Source organism: Triticum aestivum, chromosome 3A (assembly GCF_018294505.1).
Source record: "Triticum aestivum cultivar Chinese Spring chromosome 3A, IWGSC CS RefSeq v2.1, whole genome shotgun sequence".
NCBI lineage: Eukaryota > Viridiplantae > Streptophyta > Magnoliopsida > Poales > Poaceae > Triticum > Triticum aestivum.
Genome location: NC_057800.1, coordinates 353881631 through 353902459, shown reverse-complemented (window position 1 = coordinate 353902459; position 20829 = coordinate 353881631).

Below are 20829 nucleotides of genomic sequence, written 5' to 3'. Positions count from 1 at the left end.
CCGTATCGCCAAGCTTTCCTTCCAAGCCAAGGAAAGTCCCTCCCGAACACGGGACAGAGTCTTCAATCTTGTATCTTCATAGTCCAGGAGTCCGGCTGAAGGTATAGTCCGGCCATCCGGACACCCCCTAATCCAGGACTCCCTCAGTAGCCCCTGAACCAGGCTTCAATGACGACGAGTCTGGCGCGCAGATTGTCTTCGGCATTGCAAGGTGGATTCCTCCTCCAAGTACTTCATAGAAGATTTTGAACACAAAGATAGTGTCCGGCTCTGCAAAACAAGTTTCCACATATTGCCATAGAGAGAATAATATTTACACAAATCTAATCTGCTGGCGTATTCCGTAGTGTGACATCGCACCACGGCCAAGCCTTTATTCGAATGTTTTATTGTCCCACCTCAGCGTGTCATGCGAGGCGGTTTCCTTGGCATGTCTCGTCGAAGTAGAGATCGTGTCCCCTTATTCCGGGATTCTCATCAATACGGGCATGGGCAACCCAACCACTTCTAGGACTCCTAGACTATAGGCAAGTCCAAACGGCCACGGAGAGGACGCTTGATATTCACCCTCTTTATAAAGGGACAAGGCTTTTATTTTTTCCCTCTCGTGCTCAATCGAATCCTTCCCCCACCTCAAGCTCAAACACCCAAAGTTCAGGTCAGGTGCTCCGAACCTTCAATCATGTCCGGATCTAGCCTTCAAGGCCGATGGATGCCTTCCTCCATCACGGAAGAAGACATCAAAAAGTTGAGGGAGGCCAGATATCTGACCGCCGAGGTTTCACATCGGCTGCCTGCCCGAGGGCAGGCCGTCCCCTCCCCCGAACCCAACGAGAACATCGTGTTCGTCTCCCACTTCCTCCGAGGTCTAGGCCTTGCTCTGGATCCTTTCATCAGGGGTTTGATGTTTTATTACGGGCTAGATTTCCATGATCTAGCTCCGGACTCCTTTCTTCATATCACGACATTTATTGTCGTGTGTGAGGCCTTCCTCCGGGTTACCCCTTACTTTGGCCTATGGCTCAAGACCTTCAAAGTAAAGCCGAAGATGATCGAGAGGCAACATGCAGCGTGCGGAGGTGCCTCAATATGCAAGATGACGGGAGCTCCATGGCCCAAAGGTTCCATTCCAGAGGTGTCTGAATTGTGGCAACAGGAGTGGTTCTACATCATGGCTCCTAGAAGTGCCAAGTGGGCGGCCGCCCCTGTTTTCCGCATGGGCCCTCCCCCACAACTGATGTCATGGATCAACAGAGGTCTGAGCTGGGGTCCAGCCAAGGACGTGCCTATACTGCAAAGCCACATTCGAGATCTCTTCAATGGAGATTTTAGTTTGGTTGCAGTAATACAAGTTATGCTAGTTCGTCAAGTCCAGCCTTGCAAACGCCAGCCCCTTCGCTTGTGGGAGTTCAAGTAGAGTGTGTACAAGTCATTCAAAATTTCCTCGGCCTGACGCATGAGGAGATGTACAAGTCATTCTTCAGACCTCAGGTAGAGTGTCCGAAAATCACCGAGGACGTGGGCCTGAGCAGTAACCGCGCCGCCGAATAGGTAAGGAATCTTCCGGCTGAACATACTATCTCTCATTTGTTACGAAGTTATTTCTGAGAGTTTGCTTTTTGACCAGGACTGGCTAACAAAGGCGAAGTTGATTCGGTGTTCGGCCCCCCTTCCTGAGGGTTTGGACAATCCGGTATTGGAAAAGATGCTCTAGGTCGCACCTTGCCCGGAGCCCTTGAAGGAAGATACTGGGGAGGATAATACGGGCGGACGTGGGCCCCCAACGCTGCCCATTCTAACCGAGGGAGCGAGCGTCTCCATGAAGGAAGATGACCGAAGGAGGAAAAGGACTGCGCCCGGGGATTTGGAAGCCAAAGCTTCCAAACGGGATAAGAAGTCTCCCACAGAGGGTCCTACCTTGGGGGGTGCTTTTTCCGCACAAAGTCCGCGGGGGGATCAATTCTCTAGTGAGTCGTAAGTGACCCGAAATACTTTAATAGTATCGGTAGGCCATCTTTTTCTTTCGAGAAAATAACCACCGCATATATCTTGACAGTTTGGGCCTTAGCCCCTCTCAAATGAGCTCGTCTTCGGGGGATCTTCTTCCAGAGATGATGGAGAGCGAAACGCTTCCTCCGGACTCCTCCGCTCCGGAAGTGGGCAACCCCAAAGTGTCGTCGCGGAGGGCCTCTCCGAGTCCGGTGAGGCCGGAAGATAATCCCATTGACCCCCGAAGATCCCAGTGTCCGGCTCCCGAAGAGAGCAGACAAAAGAGTCCGGCACCATCTGGTGTGCGATCGGATGTCCTAAGGGAGTTGGTGGGGCGAGCGGCCATCTCAGATGAACACCGTATGCTGATGAATACGGTGATAGAGAGAATCTCGTCCGCCGAAAGCGGATTGCATGAAGCTTTTATGAGTCTACTGACAGGCTTTGAGGTACGTAAAATAATGTATGATAGTCCTGCACATGCTAGGTGTGCCCTGTGTAGATAGTAGCCCCTGGAAACAACGACGAACAGAGGATCATATTCCCAGGTAATAACCATACTTCCTCTATGTGCAGGTGATGGAAGCCCCGGTGGCTAGCCGGACTAGCGAGTTTGCCCATTTAAAACGGCAGTTGGATGCGGCAGACGCCGACATCGAGCTTGTTAACAAAAGGCTTGACGAGGCACAGGGTAAGTGTCATTATCTGGTAAACGCCACATAGTAAGAGCAGCATGATGCCAGTATCTTTAATATGTTGTGACTGCAGATGGAGTTGCCACTGTTGAAGCCTTGCAGACAGAACTTGCCCGAGCCAAGGAACAAGCGAGGTTTGGTAATGCGGCTGCTTTGAAGGCGGTCGAAGAGTTGAAAGCCGAGAAGGCTGCGCATGGCGAGAGCCGAGATAAGATGGCCAAGATGGCCATAGAATTAAAAGCCGCCACCGACCGTTGTTAGGTTCTTGAAAGGAAAACCTAGCGAAGGCATCAGACCTTGAGAAGGCTGCTGCGACGAGAAAAGACATCCGCTCTGCTATGAGGGCGAAGAAGGAGGAGCTGCGGGAAGCCGGGGATATTGTAGCTGGGAAATCCATTATGTTGCGGAGGAAGTTCAGAGATCCACGGTATGCCCCTCTGGATCGGTTGTGGAGTTCGGAGGATGTGTATATGGATTTGGCGGCGAGCGCTGCCGATGCAGCCAAGTACTTCCAGGGTCAGACGGACCGTGAAGTGGACCAGTTGTTTTGGACACAATTCCATTCTCCCGAGCGGCCGCTTTCATTGACTGACCAATTAGCCGAATGGGCCGAACTGAATAGGTTGTCCGGACTCACCATGAGGTCTGTTGTGGATCAGCTATGGCCGGAAAGGCCAAAACCGAACAACTATTTCAGCTTGGTGCGGCAGTTCCTTGATGTGGTGCCGCGCATTAAAGCGATGAAGAGGTCGGCATGCATAGAGGGCTCACGGATGGCCTTTGCCCATATTAAAGCATACTGGGCGGAGATGGATGCTACCACTGTTGCAGCGCGGGATTCGGCCATAGGCCGAATGGCTACTGAGCACTACTTTGAAGAAGCTCTTGAGGGTGCTCGTTTGATAGAGACCCAGTGCTCAAAAAATATTATGTTTGAGTGATATGTAATCTCATTGTAAGCGAAATGCTTTTGTAAGGCTATTTTTATACTTTTGCCTGAAAGTAATATGATGCCTCCTGGGCGTCCGTTTATGTATACATGTGTATAACCTGAAAGATTGCAGCCGTCGTCTTCAACCCCCACGCATATAATGTGGAGGTGCTCGCAAAAAAACACGCGTTCACACTTAACCCAACGTCTTGGTCCTATTAAGGAGGTGATAGCGGAGCGAGCGAGGCAGCCGGACTATAATGCTTTAGCACTTTCACTTAGCCATAGGAGTTTGACAGTGGGGCTACTAGATAGCCCCTGGTGGCTCCGCACTCTCCCGATCCCGGGGTGTGTACATGCCTGGCCGGTAAACGGCCCTTCGTTAAGGCGGAGGAATTCTAACATTCCAACAGGTCATCGAGTGGTTGACCAGTCTCATGCTATATCATGATAGTCAGTTTTCGGCTTTCTCTATTGACGTGCTCGTCCGGATGAACCAGGGCACAATCGCAGTAGTTCTCCTGGTGCTACCTTAGCCGGTAAAGCAGAACGTAAGGCACCAAAACACAGGAGCCAGACAAACCCAACATTTGACCAAAGAAAATGATTCGCAGCTGATGCATATAGGGCCAAACTCGCGACGCCGAACACTCCCTAAGGTATTCGGTCTTTGTGGTATAAACCGCGCCTAAATAACGGCCTTTGTAAGAAGCCCCTTGTGTCCAGGTACGTGCATTGTTCTAGCATGGCCACATGCTAAGACGTCAGCATCCTTCTCAACGGTGGATATGTATCAACAAGAGACAGTAAAAAAGGTTTACGCAGGGTCCTAATCTAAAAAGAATCCTTGGAGCGGGTCCCTGCTACACGTCTGCGCATGTGTCTCCATTGTGCCGTATCCTGGACGGGTGTAGCACGATGATCGTCTGTAAAAGAGAGGAATTTAGGTGAAAAAGTTGTCGTGCAAAAAGATAGTTTTTAAAGAAACCATGTATAATTCAAGATGAGAAAAAATTACCACTTGTCTGCGCGCATTGAGCTCCTTGTATTGACAAATAGGGGTGTGACCATATATTCAGTATAAATAGCGGTGCCGGACTTGATTAGTTGTGTCTGAGGTCTTGACGACCTACTGGATACTTTCGCTGGTACGGGCGCCTCTAGTGTGCGGTTGCCAAGGCAGCCACACTCTCTTCGACGCGCAGAGATCGCTTGATATTTCTGTTCACTGAAATGATGCCACGTGGACCGGGCATCTTGAGTTTGAGGGAGGCGTAGTGTGGTATTGCGTTAAAGCGAGCGAAAACTTCGCGTCCGAGCAGTGCTTGATAGCCGCTTTGGAACAGAGCGATGTGGAAGGTTAAATGCTCGTGACAGAAGTTATCGGGGGAGCCGAATATAACTTGTAGTAGGAGGGAGCCCATACAATGAGCCCGTGGGCCTGGCGTTACTCCTTTAAAGGTAGTATTGCTATGGCGAATTTTTGTTGGGTCTAACCCCATCCCGCGGATTGTATCCTGATATATTAGGTTTAGATTGCTGCCACCGTCCATCAAGACTCGTGTGAAGTGATATCCGCCAATTACTGGGTCTAATACCAGGGCAGCCCATCCTGCGCGTCGGATACTTGCTGAGTAATCGCGATGGTCGAAAGTGATCGGTTCAGACGACCAGTGGCAGGACTTCGCGGTGACATGCACTTGGGTATATTTTCCTAGGAGTGCCGCGTTGTTTTTTCCCTTGATCACGTGTAACACATTTTCTGTTTTGACTTTTGGTGGAAATTTCTTTTGTTCCCCAGTGTCTTGTTTGGGAGGCTCGTCCTCGTCTTCACTTGGTGTATCCTCCCCCTTGTGTACGGCATTGAGCTTGCCGGACTGCTTGAAGACCCAACATTCTCTGTGGGTATGATTAGCAGGTTTACCAGGGGTACTATGGATCTGACATACTTGGTCCAGAATTTTGTTGAGGTTGGACAATTCATCCCTGGTGCCTTTAGAGGGCGCCTTTTGCTGACCTGGTCGAGAGCTTTTGAATCCGGCGTTTACTGCCGTGCCCTTCGTGTTGTCTTCTTTATTCTGGCGTTTGTTATTGCTGTTGCGCTGTGATTTCCCATTTCCATCTCTAACTTCAGATGTACTGGGGTCGCTGGTGCTGCATCTGGCTAGCCAGCTGTCCTCACCCACGCAAAAGTGGGTCATGAGGCTTGTTAATGCGGCCATCGTTCTCGGCTTATTTTGGCCGAGGTGTCTGGTGAGCCATTCATCACGGACGCTATGCTTAAAAGCTGCCAAGGCTTTGGCGTTCGGACAGTCGACAATCTGGTTCTTTTTAGTAAGAAACCTGTTCCAAAGCTTTCGGGCTGACTCTCCGGTCTGTTGAGTTATATGACTCAAATCGTCCGCATCCGGAGGTCGGACATAAGTCCCTTGAAAATTTGCCCGAAAGGCGTCTTCGAGCTCTTCCCAACTTCCAATGGAGCTTTCGGGGAGGCGTTTAAGCCAGTGACAAGCTGGCCCTTTGAGCTTGAGGGGTAAGTACTTGATGGCGTGGAGATCATCTCCTCGAGCCATATGGATATGAAGGATGTAGTCCTCAATCCAGACCCCAGAGTCTGTTGTTCCGTCGTATGTCTCTATGTTTACGGGTTTGAATCCCTCTGGAAATTCATGGTCCAGCACCTCATCGGTGAAACATAGGGGGTGTGCGGCACCCCTGTAGCTGGGTGTACCGCATTGTTTGGATGTTTGTTGTGTTGCATTGTATGCTGGGGCGCGCTTGCGTGCTCCATAGATGGATCTTGTTGCGCCGTCCTTTGGGTGCGAGCCCTTGCATGGGTCGCGTGTTGTATTGTGAGTGGCGTTGTATGCCGCTCTGTGTTGGCAGAGGGGTCGTCTATCCGGCCAGGTGGCTGCTTTGATATTTGGTTGTGGGGGTCTGGGGCCTCCTCATCGAATTCAGGTAGCAGCTTCCGCTTTGGGTAGCTCTTGGAGGGGCAATTGTCGCCGTACCTCACTGCTGTGTTGAGTATTTTACTCCCTCTAATTTGGAGTGTGTCTTGCGCAGCCTTAAGCCTTTGCTTCTGCTTTTTAAGACTCCTCGCGGTGGCAACAAGCCTTTTACGGGCATTCTGCTGCTCGTGGGTGCCTGTCCGGCGTTATGTCGTCCGGACTATTATCCTTGATAGAATTTGTTTGTTCGGTTTGATTATCCGGATTGCCGTTGTCCGGCAGCGGTTCGCCCTGCTCCAGCGCTGGGTCTATGTGATCGTTATTTGTGTCGAGGCGGGATTTGGGGCGGCGCTTGCGTCACCGCTTTGACTGCTTCTCGAGGGAACAAGCCTTCGGTGCGTCCTTCCGCTCCTCGTCGTCATCTTTTGGTGCGTGCACCATGGATACGTCATATGATGAGGTGGGCGTCCAGTGCCCTGTGGGCGGTGGTTCTTCTTCGCCTCCCGCATCATCGTCCATACCGTCAATGTTTTCAGAGTCGAAGTCGAGCATGTCGGTTAAATCGTCGACAGTGGCTACAAAGTGGGTGGTGGGTGGGCGTCGAATTTCTTTGTCTTCCGCATCCCAATCCTGCTGGCCATGATCCGGGCAGGGCTCTCTTGACAAAGAGAGAGAGATACTTTAGTGATTTCATAATATCGCCGAAGGGCGAGTGCTGAAAGATGTCCGCGGTGGTAAACTCCATGATCGGCGCCCAATCGGATTCGATCGGCAGGGGCGCGGAAGGTTCGGAGTCCAGGGAGGAGTCCGGCTCCTTGGAGTCACGAGTCTCGCGGAGTGCGGGGCTGGTGTTCGGCTCGATCGTCATTGGGATCGCAGCCCCCGAGGCGGCGTCCAACCACCCATGCTCGATCGGCGCAGTTGGCTCCGAATTAAGGGTCGAAGCTGATGCGGGTGCGGCCTCCAGGGCACTGTTCGACGGCAGAGCTAGATCATGCCCGTCGTGATAGTGCGGCGCACTCGGCAGTGGCTTGACTCCGTCGAAGATCAAGTCCCCGCGGATGTCAACCGTGTAGTTTAAACTTCCAAACCTGACCTAACGGCCAGGGGCGTAGCTTTCGATCTGCTCCAGATGGCCAAGCAAATTAGCCCGCAGTGCAAAGCCGCCGAAGACAGAGATCTGTCCGGGGAGACAAGTTTCACCCTGGACTGCATCACTATCGATGATAGTAGGAGCCATAAAGCCTGACGGCGATGACACAGAGGAACTCTCAATGAAAGCACCAATGTCGGTGTCAAAATCGGCGGATCTCGGGTAGGGGGTCCCGAACTGTGCGTCTAGGCCAGATGGTAACAGGAGGCAAGGGACACGAAGTTTTACCCAGGTTCGGGCCCTCTTGATGGAGGTAAAACCCTACGTCCTGCTTGATTAATATTGATGATATGGGTAGTACAAGAGTAGATCTACCACGAGATCGGAGAGGCTAAACCCTAGAAGCTAGCCTATGGTATGATTGTTGTTCTGTATGTTGTCCTACGGACTAAAACCCTCCGGTTTATATAGACACCGGAGAGGGTTAGGGTTACACAAAGCCGGTTACAATTGTAGGAGATCCACATATCTGTATTGCCAAGCTTGCCTTCCACGCCAAGGAAAGTCCCTCCCGAACACGGGACGGAGTCTTCAATCTTGTATCTTCATAGTCCAAGAGTCCGGCTGAAGGTATAGTCCGGCCATCCGGACACCCCCTAATCCAGGACTCCCTCAGCCGCCCCGAGCCCATTACGCCGCAACCCCCCACGCCGCCTAACCCTAACCCTAGCCCGCCGCCGCGCGCCGCCGCAGCCGCCGGACCCCGCCGCCCTGCGCCACCGCCGCCGCAGCCACCGCCGCCCGGAGCCGCCCTGCCGCCGCCCGACACCGCCGGACCCCGCCGCCGCCGCCGAGGTTGACCCGCCGCCGCTGCCGGTTTTCCCCGGAAAACCGTTCGGTTTTCTGTTCGGTTTTTCGTCGGTTTTTTTAGATCCGTTTTTTTATTTATTTAGATCAGTTTATTTCCGTTTTAGTTTAATTAGCGAGCGTTCGCTCGTTCATTCGTTTTAACGAACGCGTTCACCGTTTAGTTACAGAAAACGAACGTTCGTTTGTCATTTTTCTTATTTTGGACTTTCCGCGATTATTTCTGATCGTGATTTCAGATCCAATTTTTTATCTAGTATAACTTTTCGCTTGTTTATCGGAATCAGGCGATTCGAGCGCCTGGAGTTTCATCTGGAAACCCTCTTTTCGTTTAACCAACTCAAACAAGTTTTTGCTTCTGTAAAATTTGACCTAGATCTAGATTAGTAAACGAAGCTTGTTTCTTTCGCCGCTTGACTTTTGTTGCTTCGTTTGATTTGATTCTTTTTACAAACCGGAGTCCTTAAGTTGAACTTTCTGGTTAGTTCTCTTGTTTGTTTGCGATGGAGTACCCAGAGTGCGCCGCTTACTACTTTGAATCGCTAGGTTCCGCGGATCATCAGCAAGGCAAGTAACACTTTGATCATACCTCCTACTACCCAGTTTTATAGCATTAGATCAATCCTCAAACATTGCATGAATAGGATCTAATTAAATTGTGGGTTTTGGGAAGTAAAAGAGGTAGTACCTATTACCTGTTTTATTATCAAACCCTTGGGAGTTACTTCTACGTTTTCTTATATTGCCATTCTATGCTAGTAGACGTGGATTGGGTGAGTGTATCCATGACAGATGTGAGATTGTTAAATTAATGGTTTATTTAAGGTGGTAACTTAAACACACATCTGGGTGGACTGAGACACCTGGGTATTCCAGCGATTGCCTGTTTTTCTTTATGGACCGCCACCCAGGCTCAAAGGGATCATGAGATTATTCATACTAGAAACTTCCGTGTGCAGCCACAAGCTACTATGGGCTCTAGCATAGTTGATTAAGTCGTGCAAACTCTTACAGTGGTAGACTAGCAGATGTAGGGGAAAGTAGGTGTAACGGTCTACCCATTCGTAAGGTGCTAGCACTTCTGAAAGACCATGTCTCGGTCATCCGTTTCTCAAACACCATGTAGTGCGGGAATCCCAACGGAGGAGATCGAGTCTTGTGGGGAAAAGTGCGCAAACCTCTGCAGAGTGTATAAACTAATTATGGTTAGCCGTGTCCCCGGTTATGGACAACTTGAGTATCTAGTACTTGGATTATCATGTGAATCTCATCATGTTACTCTAATTAATTTTGTTGGGTTTTTAATGATGATGCTTAATTGGGATTGAGAGGGTGTCTACACTCTCAATGTTTAACAACTACCATGATAGTTAAATAAAATTTATTCCTTTGCAGTAGGGAAAAATTGGCTTTACGCAAAACTGTAACCATAGAGCTTTACACCAGCCAAATATGCATGTAGTATAGCCTTATTCTTTCATTACTCTCTGTGTGTTACTTTGCCGGCATATTCCATGTGCTGACCTGTTTCGGGCTGCAACATTCATGTTGCAGACTTTTTAGACGATGAGTAAGGTGCCTTTAGGTCATGGTTCTATACTCAGTGATGCCGTTGGAGTTGATGGATTCACTTATCTTCCAAGCCTTCTGCTGTTATCGTTATTAGATGGCCTTAAGCCATATTTATTGTAATAAGTTCTCTTTTGAGACATTGATGTAATAAGTGTGTGATTGCTACTCTGTTATAAATCCTTCAAGTACTGTGCATGTCAGCATTACCGATCCAGGGATGACACTGATGCACAGAGATCAGACTGGTTGAGGTCTGGTCGCTACAAATCTTTCTCAATGCCATTGAGGGATTGACAACCCCTTTATGCGTTGGGTTGCAAGTATTTGTTGTTTGTGTGCAGGTGCTATTTACATAGTGCTGCTTGGTTCTCCTACTGGATTGATAACCTTGGTTTCATAACTGAGGGAAATACTTACCTCTGCTATACTGCATTATCCTCTCCTCTTCAGGGAAATACCAACGCGGATCACAAGTAGCACTGCTGACACGTGGTCGCACATGTAAGTGATGTTCCAAGCTGATGCTCGTCCCTTCGATAAGCGGCGGGCTGGACCGACCGTGTGTTTGTGCTACTGCTTACATGCGGTCGCACATGTCAGTGACACACCAAGCCGATGCGCCGCACTTTGATGAGTAGTGGGCCGGACCAACCGTGTGTTTGGGCGACGCCAGTGCGACGGGCTGTAAGTTTACCCCCTAAGTTAATTTGTAAATGGTAACTCCTGCTTAACGAGACCGGTCGCTAGAAATCCTCATTACATACGTTTATCGGAAGCATACGTGGGCCCGCGTTCTTAGAGGCTATCGTGGTGGAGGCAGACGCCCGCAACCTCTCGGAGCAAAAAATGAGTAGCTGATACGTCTCCAAAGTATCTATAGTTTTTGATTGTTCCATGCTATTATTTTATCAATCTTGGATGTTTTATATACATTTACAAGCAACTTTATATCAGTTTTGGGACTAACCTATTAACTTAGTGCCCAGTGCCAGTTCCTGTTTTTTGCTTGTTTTTGACTTTGCAGAATATCAGTACCAAACGAACTCCAAATGCCACAAAACTTTTTGGATATTTTTTTCTAGCAATAAGAGACCCTAGAAGCTTCGGGACGAAACCAGAAGACGAAGGAGTGGTCCACAATGCTAGGAGCCTCTAGCACACCCTGATGGGTAGTGGGGCCCACAAGCCTCCTTTTGACCTACCTCCGCCTCTATAAATACTCTAAAATCCCAAAACCAACCAGGGAGTCCACAAAATACTTTTTCCACCGCCACAAGTTACAGAACCACGAGATCAAATCTAGAGGCCTTTTCTGGCAATCTGCCGGAGGGGGAAACAATCACAGAGAGTGTCGGGGGAATTACAGAGGGTTAAACCCGGCTCATGACGTTAAGTCATCTTTGGACATGACCTGACAGATCCTAACCCGTCAGGTGCTAACCCAACAGATAGTTATAACTCGACAGACAGTTGTAACTCCACAAACAGTTGTAATCTAGCAGACAGTTGTAACCCGATAGACATTTCTATCCTGTCAAAAATTGTAACCCGACAGATTGTAACCCGAGTCCTAACCCAACATCTACTTAGCCACAAAATGAGACGCCTGGAGATAAGAAGCCCACGGAGAGAGGCCCAGGTTTAAGAAGACCGCGATGGGAAGCCAGAATTGAGCTAAGTCCTAATCCTACTAGGACTCTACATGTAACCTGCACCTTCAACTTATATAAGGAGGGGCAGGGCACCCAAAGAGGGTCAGGACACAATAGATAGGTCTTAGACAGACATGTCTTAGACCAGATCAAAGTAGATGTTGTTGAGATAGAGGTAGCGTAAAACCACCCTTGTAACCGAGATCATCATCATCATCAATATAATCAAGCAGGATTTAGGCTTTTACCTCCACCACGAGGGGCCGAACCTGGATAAAATCTCGCGTCTCTCATCCCGCTCAACCCCGTTCAAGCTACTACCTAGTTGCGTTGGCCTCATGACTAAGTCCTCACACTAGGACATCTGCCATGACAAAACCACGACAGTTGGTGCCCACCATGGGGCCTGCACATGATGGTGTTTAGTTCTTGGAGGGATCTGTCCCAGGGATTGAGAAATTCACAATTTTTCGGATGAAGAAGAGCCGGTTTGAAAGATCTGCATCAGCTTGAGTTCATCATTCCAGATTTATAATCCGCGAGACTTAAGGTTCAAGAGAAATTAGGGTTGTAGTCTAATCCATCCCCGCTATATTGCAAGTCGCCAAGATCGACAGGAGAGTTTGCACCACATCCAAAAATATACTGTAGTGGTCTATCAAAGTTGAAAGGATCGACAAGAGGTGTCTAGAGGGGGGGGGTTGATTAGACCCTCAACAAGCAAAAGTAGCAGTTTTTAAGTTCTTCAAGTTGAGGTGGAGTTTTAGCACAAATTTAAGCATTAACAATACATTTCGAGCAAGCATGACAAGAGTATATGAGTAGCGCAAAGTAAAGCATTCATGTTGCAAGAAAGTAAATGGATGTGATTGGAGTGTGCAAACGCAATTGGAGGAGCGGAGATTTTGGCGTGGTTCCAATTGGTGGTGCTGTCATACATCCACGTTTGTGGAGACTTCAACCAACGAAGGGTAACGGTTGTGCGAGTCCACAGAGGGCTCCACCCATGAAGGGTCCACGAAGAAGGAACCTTGTCTATCCCACCATGGCCATCGCCCACGAAGGATTTGCCTCACTTGGGTAGATCTTCACGAAGTAGGCGATCTCCTTGCCCTTACAAACTCCTTGGTTCAACTCCACAATCTTGACGGAGGCTCCCAAGTGACACCTAACCAATCTAGGAGACACCACTCTCCAAAAGGTAATAGATGGTGTGTTGATGATGAACTCCTTGCTCTTGCTTCAAATGATAGTCTCCCCAACACTTAACTCTCTCCCATAGATTTGGCTATGGTGGAAAGATGATTTGAGTGGAAAGCAACTTGGGGAAGGCTAGAGATCAAGATTCTTGTGGTTGGATTGGGATGTCTTGGTCTCAACACATGAGTAGATGGTTCTCTCTCACAAAATGAGTAGTGGAAGTGTAGGCATGTTCTGATGGCTCTCTCTTGAATAGAGAAGGGGGTGGAGGGGTATATATAGCCTACACACAAAATCTAACCGTTACACATATTTGATCCAACTCGGTGAGACCAAATATGTGAACTCGGTGAGACCGATTTAGTTCAAAATGTGAACGTTAGGATTCTCGTTGGGACCGACATGATCAACTCGGTGGGACCGATGTGCTAGGGTTTAAGAAGAACCACATCTCGGTTTGACCGATTACATAAACTCGGTGAGACCAATTTTAGTAATAAACAAACAGAGAGTTGGTCAGGAAAACTCGGTGGGACCGATTGTATATTTCGGTGAGACCGAAATAATTGCAAGAGGAAATAGAGAGTTTGCAAGGCCATCTCGGTGAGACCAGGATCCTATCGGTTAGACCGAACTGATTAGGGTTTCAGGCAGTGGCTATGTCAAGTGAACTCGTTGGCGCCGGATGGATCAAATCGGTGGGGCCGAGTTTAACTTTGGTTTTTGGACATATTTGGAATTGAGAAAGTGGTTGAGGATTTTGGAGCATATCACTAAGAACTTTGAGCAATTAGACCATTAAGCAACACCTCATCCCCTTTTAATAGTATCGGATTTTCCTATGGACTCAATGTGATCTTGGATCACTAAAATATAAATGAAGAGTCTTGAGCTTTTGCCAATCTTTGTCCTTAGCATCTTGAAGGGGTTCCACATCCTCTTGTCCATGCCAAATTTTGTTGAACTTTTTGAAATATACTAGATGAAAATATTAGTCCAACAAGAGATATGTTGACATTAATTACCAAAATCACTCAGGGAGCATTTGTGCTTTCAGAAGTCATCGGGGATTTTCCGCTGCAGAAATTGACAGCCGGGTCCGACTATTACTATATTAACATCAACTGTCATTAATTAGGGGTCAAGTCCCAAAGCCATTGGTTAGGCCATCTGTTATTGTTGCCACATCAAGACATTCCAATGCACGAAGAGCTGAGAAAACAAGGCGCTATCCACACACGTTGATAAGGTTAGATTCGAAGGCCACGTCAAGCAAGGGAAAAGAAGGGCGCGTCTCCCACCGTGGTTCTGAAACCCACGAGTAAAAAATAGCAGGGACCAGGGGCAGGAAATGGATGTGGATTCATCAACCCGACTCTGAGCCGCCTCCGACCCGCAGCGTCGCCAGTTTCACTTCGCGTTCAACACAAACTCGCCTCGAGATGGAGCCACCTTTGCTTCTAACTCGCCAAAGTAACCTTGTCTCCATAGCACCTACCGCTTTGGCCTCACTGTGACCCGCCATCGGAGCTCCTCCAGGCCGGCCACACCTCCACTAGACTCTGCCCCTATGGGCTTACCTCGCCTTCAGCGCGAGTCGCACCCACGGCTCTGCACTAAGCACTACAAAAAAGTACACTTCCGTGATGATATGTGTTTGTCACAGTAGGTCACGTTTTCTGTCATGCATGTACATCCATGACGATTTTATGACAGAATGAAGATAGTCATACCTGTGTTGTCATAGAAGTTAAATGACATTACCAAAATTATCATCATGGAAGTGTCCACTTCCATGACGATAAATGGCGCGTTATGGAAGTGCTTTCGTCAAGGGTGACCGACACGTGGCATCCACCGTAATGGGTCGCCGTTAAGCTATCTGGTCCGGTTTTGGATCCGATAACCCGCTAACATCCCGGACCAATGAGGATTTTCCACGTGTAAAATTCTCATTGGCCAGAGGAAACACGTGTTGGCTCACTGTTGGGACAGAAATCATCCATTCATTGGACAGGAGGCGCCTATGATACGTCGACATGTGGCACAGCCCAACAGAGGCCCATTCCAGTGAAAAGGCCAACCCGTTTGACTTGGTCAAAAGGTAACGTGCCGGCCCACGGAAAGCCTATTAACGGCCTGTTCGTATACAACCCATTTACAGCCCGCTAACTCACAGCCCGTTACGGTCTATCGGAATTAAGCCCAGTAGCTTCATCTAGGCCGTCCAATATGATTCCAGCCGTTGTAACTTCCGGCACATGAAGTCTTTCGGCCCATATGAGGCCATTTGTAACTCTTGGACCATTAATGGCCCATGGTGAATCTGGCCCGCAATGAACAGTATACCGCTTTATACCCATCAACGGCCCATTATTCCATTGGGCCATTTCCAACCCGTGTTATCTTTCGGCCTTCTCAGGGCCATTTATTCGTGGTCTCATTTCCAGCATTCGGTTACTTACGGCTCGTTACTGGCCTTTTCTGCTTGTCAGCCAAATTCAGCCCATGGTTACAATCGGCCCATTTGCGTCCCATTAATCCATTGGGTCGTTTTCATAGCGTCATAAAAAAATGGCCGATTAACGACGGCCCGTTATTGTCGTCCCATGAACGGACGATTCCAAATCTAGCCCATTTACGGCCCATAATGCAGTCTGTTACTGGCCCATGTTTGGCCTATCCATCATACGGCCCGTAGAAGACCCATTGATGCTACGGCCTGTAGAAGGCCCATTGTTTGTACGACCCTTAGAAGGTCCATTGTTTCTATGGCCCGTAGGAGGCCCATAGTAACTACAGTTAATATGTAGCCCATGGTTATTGTGGCCTAGTTTAAAAAATAGGTTATTGCGTCCACTAGCAAACCGCGGAAAAAGAACTGCACTAACTACAAGCAATCAAATAAACAAGACAACAAGGAAATAAATAAGCAAGAAACTTACGCTAGGCTATCATGACTATTACACATATTACATCCACTAGGAATCAAAGTTCGCCACCAGTGCACATATAGGGAACAAAGCAGCATATCATATACACTAGTTGTCAAAGTTGGCGACCAGTGCAAATAAACGCCACAGCAAAACAAGTCCAGAACTGAAACCACTTCAGAAAGGTCAAGAAACAATATCCTGGGTACCTATAATGCTGGCAAGATGCTTATAAAGCTTATTAACTTTCTCTTGTTTACCGCTTAAATCCTCCAGCGCTTGCTGTTGCACCAGAAAGTATGCATCTGAATTCTGCAAGGACTTCCTCAGTCCTTCAGCTTCCTATCGCAGCACATCTGATCGATGTCTTTCAACTTGAAGTTGAGACTCAAGAAGAAGAACTGATTCAGGCAGCGAGTTCGAAGAGCTTGTGCGAGCAGTAGTGGCCATTAACTTGAACACTACATCAAGACATGACTTTTGGGTTCTCTCACTGTCGTCAAGATAGTTTTTATCAGCTTTCTTGGAGACCGACAGGGATGTCTCACTATCTTGAACCTTATCCGCATTACTTACTTCACCATTGCATAACGGGGTACTGTTCTCCAATATTTTGTCCGCATTCTAAAAGAGAAACAAGCAGACACATCACAGGTTTACCATGTTGTATATGAAACTCATTCTGGTAAATTAGTTCAGTAGTAAAGTGGACAGGATAACAACATGAAACAAACATATATCTATGTACCATGGTCACTTTATGGTCTATATCATTCTAGTTTTTGTTGCCAAATCAAGATAGAGACATAGTTCAAATAATATTTGTTCAAGACAAAGCAAAATAGACAAATATAAGTGTGGGAAACTATAGAGCAATAACAACACTTGTAATGTGCATGACATGAGAACATAAATGTTTATTCAATTGAAACTGAAATCAACATAGAGCAAGTTACAACAACAAACCAGTTAAAGAAACAAGTTTAAAACATACCTGTTGCGCCATTGGAGTTTCAATTCCATCCTTCAAATTTGAAAATAGTTGGTATGAGAAAATACAGTGACGCAAGAGCAAAGGAGCATGCACCATAGCTACAGAACCTGACCTGAGAACAATTCTTCTTATCCTTTAAGCGTTGAGTTGGGATTCGGAGTGGTGGTCCTCGTGATTTGGGCACTGCAGTTCCCTTACTAACTACTCGTGTTTGGGTGCTCTGTGGTGGAGACGGTGTTGTGTCAACTGGAACTGGGTTACTATTTGTTGGGGTTGGGGTTAGAAGGGTGTAGCTGGTTCTCTGTCCAACTGGGTAGGGGCACAATCTGTGAGAGTCTGGGTTATGTGTGGTGCGACTGGTTCTTGGGCAAGTACAACCATGGTTCTATCTGCATCAACTGGTAGCATTATCTTTTCTGAAGACCGTGTTGTTACTCCCTTAGATATTGCCATCACCCTCTCCAATTCAAATGGCTGATAAACAAGAAAAGTAACTGAATGTACAGACATTGTATGATAGATAGGTGCAATGGATAGTCGGGAATAAAAGAGGGCATGAAATAATTCACAATCATGTCATCTAACCAAATAGGATAGCATGACATAATTTCACATATATGATGACTAACTAAACAGGATATGTAGCGACCAGACCTCAAACGGTCCAATATCTGTGCTCAGGTGTCATCCCTGGATCAATAATGCTGACACCACACAATACTTGAAGGATTTGTAACAGAGTAGCAATCACACACTTATTACATCGAGAGTCTCCAAAGAGAACTTAATACAATAATAATGGCTTAAGGCCATCTAATAACGATAACAACGGAAGGCTTGGAAGATAGGTGAGTCCATCAACTCCAACGTCATCACTGAGTATAGAACCATGACCTAAAGGCACCTTAATCGTCGTTTGAAAAGTCTGCAACATTAACATTGCAGCCCGAAACGGGTCAGCACATGGAATATGCTGGCAATGTAACACATAGAGAGTAATGGAATGAAATAGTCTATACTATATGCATGTATGGCTGGTAGAAAGATCTATGGTTACAGTTTTGCGTAAAGACAATTTTTCCCTACTGCAAAGGAATAGATTTTATTTAACTATCATGGTAGTTGTTAAACATTGAGAATGGTTGACAGCATTCTCAATCCCAATTAAGCATCATCATTAATCAAAACCCAACAAAATTAATTTTAGAGTAACATGTTGAGATTCACATGATAATCCAGGTACTAGATACTCAAGATGTTCATAACCGGGGACACGGCTAACCATGATTAGTTTATACACTCTGCAAAGGTTTGCGCACTTTTCCCCACAAGACTCGATCTACTCCGTTGGATTTCTCGCACGCTAAGGTGTTTGAGAAACGGATGACCGAGACATAGACTTTTAGAAGCGCTAGCACCTTACGAACGGGTAGACCGTACCAACCTACATCCCCTACATCTGCTAGTCTACCACTGTAAGAGTTCGCACGACTTAGTCAACTATGCTAGAGCCCATAACATCTTGTGGCTGCACACGGAAGTTTCTAGCATGAATAATCTCATGATCCCTTCGAGCCTGGGTGGCGGTCCAAAAGATAACAGGCAATCGCTGGAATACCCAGGTGCCTCAATCCACCGAGATGTGTGTTTAAGTTGCCACCTTAGATAAACCATTAATTTAACAAACTCACACCTGTCATGGATTTCACTCATCCAATCCACGTCTACTAGCATAGCATAGCAATAATAAGCAAACGTAGAAGTAACTCCCAAAGGTTTGATAATAAACAGGTAATAGGTTCTACCTCAACTACTCCCTAACCCATAATTTATTTAGATCCTAATCATGCAATGTGTGAGGATTGATCTAATGCAATAAAACTGGGTAGTAGGAGATATGATCAAACTGTTACTTGCCTTGCTGACGATCCAGGAAACCTAGCGATTCGAAGTAGCAAGCGGTGCACTCCGGGTACTCTATCGCAAACAAACAAGCACACAATAAGTACTCAACTAATGCATAGGTAAAACACGAATAAGATATCTAACCAGAAAGTTCAACTTAAGAACTCCGGTTGGCAAAAAGAATCAAAACGAACGAGGCAACGGAAGACAAACGGCAAAATAAACAAGCTTCGTTTACTATTCTGGACCTAGGGCAATTTTTACAATGGCAAAAACTTGTTTGAGTTGGTTAAACAAAAAGAGGGTTTCGAGACGAAACTCTAGGCGCTTGAATCGCCTGATTCCGATAAACGAGCGAAAAGTTAAACTAAAACGAACATCGGATCAGAGATCGCGATCAGAAAAACCGCGAATTTAATCCGAGAAAAAGAAAAACGAACGTTCGTTAACAGGAACTAAACGAAAAACGCGTTTGTTAAAACGAACAGACGAGCGGGCGCTTGCCAAATAAATAAACTGCAGAAAAACCGATCTACTTAAAAAAACGAAAACTGGGGTTAAAAAAACCGAAACGACTTTTTCTCAAAAACCGGCCGGCGGCTAACTCGGCGGCGGCGCTCCGGCGAGGCTCCGGCAGGGCGGCGGGTGGCGCGAGGCGGCGGTTCCGGGCGGCGCGGGGCGGCGGCAAGCGGCGCGGCGGCGGCGGCGTGTGGCAGCGGCGACTGAGGCGTGCGGCAGCGGCGGCGGGGCGGGCTGCGGTGCGGGATGACGGGGTGAGGAGAGGGCGGCGACGGGGTGGCTATTTAAGAGAGGGAGGGGGCTGACTTGGGGAGGGGGTCGGGCGGCGGCGAGGCGGCTCCAGCTCGGACTCCTCCCGAGTCCGGCGGCTACTCGAGCAGGAGGCGGCGGCGGCTGGGCCGGCCTGGCTCGGCTGGGCCCTTGGCACAGTCGGGCGTGGTTTTTTTTAAACAATTTCGTTGCGCCTAAAAAGAATTCTAGAAAAATAAATAAAAATCTAAAAATGCCAAAACAAATTTTCTCCGTCTAAATAAAATATTTAGAACAGGATGAACATTTTTTGGCTCTAAATGCAATTTTTGAAAACGTGCAATATTTCCTAAATTCAGATAAAATAGCAAATAAAACAAAAAAAATCTTATTTGATTTTTTTATTAAATCCTCAATATTTCTTTATTTTGGGAAAGTCATTTTATTCCCTCTCTCATATTTTGATAATAGAAATAAATGAAGATAAAATAAATAAAATCAAATGATCCTTATTTCAAAATTAGAGAAAACTCAAATATGAAAATAACGAAATCCCCAACTCTCTCCGAGGGTCCTTGAGTTGCGTAGAATTTCTAGGATCAACTAGAATGCAATAAAATATGCTATGCAATGATGATCTAGTGTATAACATTCCAAATTGAAAATTTGGGATGTTACAAACCTACCCCCCTTAAGATGAATCTCGCCCTCGAGATTTGGGTTTGCTAGAAAATAGGTGAGGGTGGTCCTTCAGCAATTCTTCCTCTCGCTCCCAGGTGGCTTCCTCCTCCGTGTGGTGACTCCACTGAACTTTGCAAAACTTGATAACCTTGCTGCGGGTGACTCGACTGGCATATTCTAGAATCTTGACCGGTGTCTCCTCATAGGTCAAATCACTGTCCAACTGTATTGCTTCCAGCGGCACTGTATCTCTTAGCGGTATGTCAGCCATTTCTGCATGGCACTTCTTCAACTGGGAAACGTGGAGCACGTCGTGAACTCCTGATAATCCTTCAGGCAACTCCAACTTATAGGCTACTTCTCCCATACGCCCCAAAACTTTGTATGGGCCTACAAAACGTGGTGCTAACTTTCCCTTAACTCCAAAGCGCTTGACTCCTCGAAGTGGAGATACTCGAAGATAAACTCGATCTCCGACTTTGTAAATTGTCTCCTTGCGTTTAGAATCTGCATAACTCTTCTGCCTGGACTGGGCTACCTTGAGCCTATCGCAAATCAATTTCACTTTCTGTTCAGACTCCTTTATTAGATCCGGTCC